Source organism: Cebus imitator, unplaced genomic scaffold (assembly GCF_001604975.1).
Source record: "Cebus imitator isolate Cc_AM_T3 unplaced genomic scaffold, Cebus_imitator-1.0 Scaffold254, whole genome shotgun sequence".
NCBI lineage: Eukaryota > Metazoa > Chordata > Mammalia > Primates > Cebidae > Cebus > Cebus imitator.
In genome coordinates this window covers 556,186-564,763 of record NW_016107569.1, presented here as the reverse complement: position 1 = coordinate 564,763, position 8,578 = coordinate 556,186, and the positions used below count along the sequence as shown (strand labels likewise).

The following is an 8,578-nucleotide window of genomic DNA, read 5'->3' as shown; positions in this document are numbered from 1 at the left end:
TATATATATAGGGCAGTTAATATTAAGTATTAACTTACACGATTGCAAGGTCCCGCAACAGGCTGTCTGCGAGCTGAGGAGCAAGGAGAACCAGTCTCTCAGTTCTAAAACTGAAGAACTTTGAGTCCAGTGTTCAAGGGCAGGAAACATCCAGCAGGGGAGAAAGATGTAGGCTGGGAACCTAGGCCCGTCTCTCTCTTTCACATTTTTCTGCCCGATTTATATTCGCTGGCAGCTGATTAGATTATGCCCACCAGATTAAGGGTGGATCTGCCTTCCCCAGCCCACTGACTCAAATGTTAATCTCTTTTGGCAGCACCCACACAGATACACCCAGGATTACTTTGTATCCTTCAATCCAATCAAGTTGACACTCAGTATTAACCATCACCCCAGAGAACCAAATGGACTAAGTCCTTGTCCTGGTGAGTCTTAGACCAGTGTCTCCCTTGTGCCAGACTTAATCCCTGAGGGGATTTGCATCAAATAAGACAGATGAGGTTATCCCGCCTCTCATGTACTGTCATCTCCTCCACCTCCCAAACTGGCAAAGGCTGTGAGGAATGGTGGAGAAGGTGAAGCACTCCATTGTCCCCATGCAGCCACCGAGAGCTTGGAACATGCCCAGTGCTAAGTGACATGTGCTGTAAAGTGCAAATTACACATCAGATGCTGGGCGTGGTGGCTCATACTTGTAATCCCAGCACTTTGGGAGGCCTAGGTGAGCAGATCACAAGGTCAGGAGTTCGAGACCAGCCTGGCCAATATGGTGAAACCACTTCTGTACTAAAAATACAAAAAGTAGCTGGGTGTGGTGGCACACACCTGTTGTCCCGGCTACTTGGGAGGCTGAGGCAGAAGAATTGCTTGAACCAGGGAGGTGGAGGTTGTACTGAGCCAAGATTGTGCCACTGCACTCCAGCCTGGGTGACAGAGCGAGACTCCGTCTCAAAAACAAAAAAAACACTGGACATGAAGACTTCATGTGACCACAAATAATGTAAATGATCTCATTTATAATTTAAAAATATTAATTACATGTTATTTACAGTAATATTTTGATATAGTAGGTTAAATAAAATTCATTATTAGGTCAGGTGCACTAGCTCATGCCTGTAATACCAGCACTTTGGGAGGCCCAGGGGGGTGGATCACTTGAGGCCAAGAGTTCAAGACCAACCTGGCCAACATGGTGAAACCCCACCTCTACTAAAAATAAAACAAGGTAGCTGGGTGCAGTGGCGCATGCTACTTAGGAGGCTGAGGCATGAGACTTGTTTGTACCTGCTGTGGGGAGGGGGACTGAGGTTGCAGTGAGCCAGGATTGTTCCACTGCACTCCAGCCTGGACACTGTCTCAAAAAAAAAAAATCATTACAATTAATTTCATCTTTATTTATTTATTTATTTATTTATTTATTTTGACACAGAGTCTCACTCTGTTGCCAGGCTGCAGTGCAGTGGCACCATCTCAGCTCACTTCAACCTCCGCCTCCCTGGTTCAAGGGATTCTCCTGCCTCATCCTCCCAAGTAGCTGGGACTAAAGGCACACACCACTACACCCAGCTAATTTTTGTATTTTTAGTAGAGATGGGGTTTCACCATGTTGCCCAGGATGGTCTCCATCTTTTGACCTCATGATCCACCCACCCAAAATGCACCCAGCCCCTCCTTTTAGTTTTTTTTTTTTTGAGACAGAATCTTGTTCTGTCGCCCAGGCTGGAGTGCAGTGGCGTGATCTCGACTCACTGTAACATCTGCCTCCCGAGTTCAGACAATTCTGCCCCAGCCTCCCAAGTAGCTGGGACTACAGGCACACATGGCCACACCCAGCTAATTTTTGTATTTTTAGTAGAGATGGGGTTTCACCATGTTGCCCAGGATGGTCTCCATCTCCTGACCTCATATCTGCCCCACTCTGCCTCCCAAAGTGCTGGGATTATAGGCGTGAGCCACCACACCTGGCTCCTTTTCCTTTTTTTTTTTTTTTTTTTTTTTTTTTTTTTTTTGAGATGGAGTCTCCCTCTGTCGCCCAGTCTGGAGTGCAGTGGCACGATCTCGGCTCACCGCAAACTCTGCCTCCTGGGTTCAAGTGATTCTCTTGCCTAAGCCTCCTGAGTGGCTGGGACTACAGGCACACGCCACCACGCCCAGCTAATTTTTGTATTTTTAGTAGAGGTGGAGTTTCACCATGTTGGTTAGGCTGGTCTTGACCTCTTGACCTCGTGATCCACCTGCCTTGGCCTCACAAAGTGCTGGGATTATAGGAGTGAGCCACCGCGCCTGGCCTCCCTTTACTTTTTTAATATGGCCATTAGATGCTATAAAAGATCTGTGTGACTCACATTATATTGTTATTGGAAGGCTTAGGAGGCTTGGTTTTAGCTGGAACTTGTGACCTTGGGCAAACTTTTCTTTCTTTTTCTATTTTTATTTTTATTTTTTGAGATAGGGTCTCACTCTGTCACCCAGGCTGGAGTTTGGTGGCATGATCACAACTCACTGCAGCCTCAGCCTCCGGGGCTCAAGTGATCCTCTGGCCTCAGCTTTAGGAGTAGCTGGGACCACTGGTGTGTTCCATTCTGTCAGGCCTATTTTTAAATTTTTTTCTAGAGATGGGAGTCTCACTGTGTTGCCTAGGCTGGTCTCAAACTCCTGGGCTCAAGTGATCTGTCCGCCTTAGCCTCTCAAAGTGTTGGGACCACATGCGTGAGCCACTGCGCCTGGATGGGCAAGTCATTGAATCTTCTGATGCTCATTGAACCTTCTGATGCTCTATTTTCTCAACTGTAAGCGCAGGTATTTTAAACACCAGGTCCGTTTTCTTCCTCTGACACCTTGCTGGATGCTTTTTCACCACAGCGGTGGCAGTAGCGGAAGGAAGGCTGGGCACCACCTCCAAGTTAGCTGGGTTTTGGAGGCTTTATTGCATGTGCTCATTTGGCTGGTTTTATGAGCCGTGTGTTTTGTGTGGTTGGTCAGGAGCCATGTTTTTGACCTCAGTCAGCCAGGCATCCACTTTTCAACCACCGTGGAGTTTGAGTGCTTACTTTGTGCCAAGCTCTCTTCTCTGCTTGGGGATCCCAGCTGGAGAGACACTATAGTGCTCCCTACCCAATTTCACCGGTAGAAACTCCGAGGCACCAAAAGGCTAGCTCTGCTGGTTGGAGGCAGAACCAGAAGTAAAACCTCGGAATATGCGTTTGTGTTTGTTTTATTGACTGTAGTGGCCCTTGTGTGTTCAGTTCAACAGCATGGCCCCAGAGCCGGACACAGTGAGCACCAGAGTGCAGATGCCCAGGGAATGAAAGGATGAAGTTTGATTGCCAGGGCTCTCTTCTGGGTTAAGCACTTTGCAGGGACAGGTGACTGCATGTCATTCTCTCCATGAGGCAGGAAGTGCCAGAGCTGGACTTTGATGCCAGGTCTCTTCTCTCCCAAGACCCCCTAGCTTGCCCTTTTTTTTTTTTTTTTTTTTACGGTTTTTTTTTTTTTTTTTTTTTTTTTTTTTTTTTGACAGAATCTTGCTGTCACCCAGGCTGTAGTATGACAGCATGATCTCTGCTCATTGCAACCTTTACCTCCCTGGTTCAAGCAGTTCTGCTGCCTCAGCCTCCCGAGTAGCTGGGATTACAGGTGCACACCACCATGACTGGGTAATTTTTGTATTTTTAGTAGAGATGGGGTTTCACCATGTTGATCAGGCTGATCTCGAACTCCTGATCTTGTGATTCGCCTCCCTCAGCCTCCCAAAGCGCTGGGATTACAGGCATGAGCCACAGAGCCTCTAGCTTGCACTTTAACCCTTACCTGGCTGTGTTGGTTTCAGCGATGGTGAGTCTCCAAGGTTGTACTAGTTTTCTATTGCTACATTACCACACATTTAGTGGGCTTATGTAACTTTGTTATCTTAAAGTTCTGGAGGTCACAGTGGGTTGGCAGGGCTCATTTTCTTGTGGAGGCTTTAGGGGAGAATCCATTCCTTGTCCTTTGCAGCTTGTAGAGGCGGCCTGCATTTCCGGGCGCCTGCATCATTCCTTTGTCAGTCAAAATGATGACTTCTGCTTCATTAACCACATCTTCTCTGGCCCTGACCTTCCTTCCTTCCTTTTGTGAGGACCCTTGTGATTCCACTCGCCCAACCCAGTAATCCAGGATTCATCTCCATATCTCTAGATCCTTAACTTCATCCCATCTACTGAGTTCCTTTTGCCATGGAAGTTACCATATTCACAGGTTTCAGGAATCAGGACTTGGATATCTTTGGCAGGGGCCTTGTTCTGCCTCCGTAAAGTCTACTTTTCTTCTCTATTACACTAGTAATGTCTATTTTGTGGGTATGTCGTGAGGATTACCTGAGTGACCCTACAGGGAGTATTTAGCACAGTGGCTGGCACAGATAAGTGCTGAATGAACCACCCTGTTACTGTTCAGCCTCCTCCTATCATTTTGTTTTGAGATGGAGTCTCACTCTGTTGCCCCCAGGCTGGAGTGAAGTGGTGTGCTCTCAGCTCACCACAACCTCTGCCTCTCAGGTTCAAGTGATTCTTGTGCCTCAGCCTCCTGAGTAGCTGAGATTACAGGTGCCCGCCACCACACCTGACTAATTTTTTATATTTTTAGTAGAGATGGGGTTTTACCATGTCTCTAACTCCTGACCTTGTGATCTGGCTGCCTCAGCCTCCCAAAGTGCTGGGATTACAGGAGTGAGCCACTGTGCCTGACCTTCTAGATGAAGAATCTGAGGCTCAAACAGTTTATTTATTTATTTTTTGTTTATTTGCCTTCTATCATTTTGTTAGCTGCTGGGTTTTGAGCACTGGGCCGATTCAATGGCCTTCCTGAAGATGGTCAAGGAACAGAATGGAAAATAAAAATTCGGGTTACGTCTTCCCTGTTTTGTAGAGATAGCAAAATATTGAAGACACTGGCAGGGAAATAATGCAAATTTGATGATGTAAAAGAGAGTGGCCGGCGCCGTGGCCTTTAATCCCACCAAGGGAGGGCAGATCACTTTAGGCCAGGAGTTCCAGACTAACCTGGCCAACATGGTGAAACCCCATCTCTACTAAAAATACAAAAATTAGTGGGTGTGGTGGCATGTGTCTATAATCCCAGCTACTTGGGAGGCTGAGGCAGGGGAATTGCTTGAACCTAGGAGTTGAAGGTTGCAGTGAGCAGAGATTGCACCACTGCACAACAGCCTGGGTGACAGAGCAAGACTCCGTCTCAAAAAAAAAAAAAAAAAAAAATGGTAACACTGAAAATGACCATGAATAAAATGTAGGAAAATTCAGAGAATTATAAAGAAGTCTGTACGATTACTCAGAATCCTACTACCCAAGTACTAAGCTTCACTCAGCAGCCTCAGTTCTGGAGTTAGTCAGGCTGAAGTGGGTTAATTTTCCTTCAGGGTCCCGCTGTGCGACCTTGGGCACGTTATCTAACTTCTCAGATCCTCCTTTGTCTCACCTGTGAGTTAGAATATCTGCCCCTGGATTGGGATTAAGTGAGACAAACCATGTGCTTTAGCCCAGAGCATGGTCCACGGCTGGTGCTCAGTGTGTTAGCAACGGTACGTGGAAGAGGGTGGGATGATTTGGGTCCAAGGCCCCAGCATTATTATTATTTTTTGTATTTGCTTTTTGAAATTGCTTTTCTAATTGGTTACGCGTCTAAAAAAGTAAGAACCCTTCTCCGCTCTCCCATCAGCAGACTACGGAGGTAACCTAGATGGGAGTGCAGTCTCCCAGACCTTTTGTTTTGCCGTCACACAAACACACAACACTCAGGAGGAGGGGCTTATTAGTTTTCATTTTGTAAAAATGGGACAAATTATCCATATTGTGCAACAACCTTCCTTTTGAAATGAACAAATTATTATTTCTGCTACCTTTCCGTACGTATACCTTATATATATTTTAACAAAATCTGGGCTCAGTCTGTCGGGAGGCGCTGCAGTTTTGAAGGGGGAGGGGGCGGAGATCCGGGCTCGCTCCCTGTCACTGCCCCCCTCCAGCTCTTCCTCCTCTTTCCGGGCGCCCTCCCCCCCGGGCCCAGGCTCTTCCCAGGCCTCTACTCCCGGCTCCTCCTCCGGGTCTCCTTCCCCAGCCCCGCTCTGCCCAGGTCAGCCCCGCTCCCCTCCCGCCGTCCCCCGGCCCCTCCCCCTTCCCAGCTCCCTCCCGTCGCTCCCCGCCCCTCCCCCCGGCCCCCGCCCTCGCTCGGCCCCCGGGCCGCTCCCAAGGCCGCCGCTCCCGGGAGGCGCGGCAGGGGGCGCTGCGCGGGCTCAGGCTGCAGGCGGCGGCGGGAGGAGGAGGCCGAGGAGGCGGGGGCGGCGGCAGGCGGGGGGCGGGGAGCCGAGCGCGAGAGGGAGCGAGCGGCGAGACAGGCGCTGAGGTTCCAGCGCGCAGCTACGAGCGAGCCCGGGAGGAGGGAGGGAGCGAGCGAGCGAGCAGCCCGCGCCGCCGCCTCGCAATCCGCCGCCATCCCGCCGCCCCCGCGCTCGACCGCCGCCCGACCGCCATCGCCCGGCCCGGCCGCGCCCGCGGAACCAGACCAGGTGGGCCGGGGCCGGGGCCGGGGCCGGGGCGCGGGGGCGGCGGCGCTAAGATGGAGGCGGCGCGGCCCGGCCAGGCTTTGTTTCCCGTGGCTGCCGCCGGGGGCCCTGCGCCCGGGCCCGACCTTTGTCCGGGAGCGCAGCTCGGCCCGGCCCCCGCCGCCGCCGCCGCCGCCGCCGCCGCCGCCTCCGCCTCCGCCTCCGCCTCCTCCTTCCCGCCAGGCGCAGGGCTGCGGGGCTGGGAGGTCTCGGGGCCTGAGGGCGGCGGGCCCGGGCGTGCTCGCCATTGTTGTGGCGGCGCTGCGCGGCCTCGGGCTCGGGCTCGGGCGGGGTCCGGGGGCCGCGCGCCTCCCGCAGGGCTCGTCAGCCACCCCCGTATCCGCGAGGTCGGGCCGTGCTGCAGAGGCCGGAGGTGCGGGGGTCCCGGGCCAGCAGACGTGTCTCGGGGTTCCGGGGCCGGCTCACGGAGAAACGCGCCCGAGGCGGGGTCCTGCGGGGTCGGGCCTTGGGCCCTGGGCGCTGAACAGCGTTCGCAGGGCTGTTCCTGGCGCGGGGTGGGCCGGGCCCCGGCGGCGCCAAAGTTGGCGGCCGGGGGAGAGAGGTGAGCGGCCGCGCAGACGGTCTCGGTGTGAGTGCGGGGACCAGAGGGCTATTTTCGAAGCTGAGTGCTCCATGGCTAACAACTCAAAAGTGCCATGAAGTTCCCAGTCATTCCAATTCTTTTTTTTTTTTTTTTTTTTTTTCCCTCTTTTGCCTCCCCTAACCCCGAAGAGAGAAATTCAGCCCTGTTGAAACTGGGGCCTCTGAAGAGTGGATTTTTTCCCTCTTTTTCCCTTTTCTTTTCTCCTCCTCGTAAATATCATGGGAGGTCGGAGCCCACCTTTAGGCAAGAATAGGAGGTGTTTTCAGTGGTGAGCTTGAAGGAAGTGGGAGAAGGGGGGCTGGGGAGTGTGTCATTTGCTAAATGGCTGCCTGGGAGAAAATTTTAAACCCTTTGGTTTACAGGACTGTTAAACTTTCCCTAAGGTTTTTTTTTTTTTTTTTTCCTTAAGGCTTAGTGTGCATTTGATGTGGCTTTGTACAGTATCATTCAGTTTGGTTTTTGTAACCGTCTGCATGCGGTCTTAGCATGGTTTCTCCGTTTCTCGCTGCAGCCATTAAGCCTTGTCTGTGCACCGCGTCCTGGTGTAAGGTGGGACTGGGGAGGCCCAGTCGTTGGGGTGCAGATCCTGCTGCTTTCCTCTCTAAACCTAGTGACTCTGGGGCTGTCTGAGGCTTCATCTGCATAAATAGGGGCGTGCACCCTCCACCTGGCTGGTTTGGGTGACGGTGAAGGGCCTGGTACAGTTGGTGCGCGATAGTGGTTCCTCCTGCGGCTGTTGCTATGACTGCTGTTCCCAGTCCTACGACTGACATGAGCCCCTTGTGGTGCTACCCATAGAGCCAGACTGTGCCCATGGATGCCACAGGTGCTGGCCTAAGGTAGGGACAATACAAAAGGAATTCAAGGCCCAAGCATCAGTGAGCGTGCTTATACAGTGCTGAGCCTCTGGGGAGGCAAGGATGGGAAAGAGTAGCATTTGTAGCCCTCGAGAGCTGAATAGACTCGGGGTTGGGGGGGATGTGGGGGTGTGGTAGTTGATCAGTTTAAGGCAGGGTTAGAACTGTACGAGATACTCAGGACAGACAGACGGCCAAGAAGTCCTGCCTTCTGAGGATAACTGCTTTCCTTGGGGATTGGCAAATGTAAATTGTTCGGGCAAGTATGTCTCTTGGAGCCTGACCGGCTGGGTTCTGGTCCTCATCGGGTTGCCCTTAGGCAAGTCTCTGAGCCTCAGCTCCTGCATCTGTAAAATGGGAATAATTATACCTGCCTTGGGTATCTATTAGAGGTTTTGGAAGTCTCACGTAAGACTCTCGTTGAAGTGTCTTTCCATAGGAAGGTGATGAAATGTATGTTTTTGTTGTTTTTCTGGTTTCCTTTCCTTCCTTTCTTTTCTTTCTGTCTCTCTCTCTCTCTCT

General features: G+C 51.6%; 1 protein-coding gene across 11 annotated transcripts in view; it reads left to right on the top strand.

Moving 5' to 3' along the window:
- Positions 1-8,578, top strand: part of PRRC2B (proline rich coiled-coil 2B) — a 120,262-nt gene that overhangs the window by 11,542 nt on the left and 100,142 nt on the right. For 6 of the 11 annotated variants that reach the window (XM_017499039.2, XM_017499038.2, XM_017499037.2 and 3 more), the window contains exon 1: positions 6,473-6,559. The exons of 1 other annotated variant lie outside the window; for it this stretch is intronic. The gene's annotated coding sequence lies outside the window, so the exon portion shown is untranslated. Of the gene's footprint in view, positions 1-6,472; positions 6,560-8,578 lie in introns of those variants that run through there. 4 more of the 11 variants (XM_017499036.2, XM_037728040.1, XM_037728042.1 and 1 more) reach the window with 1 other exon arrangement.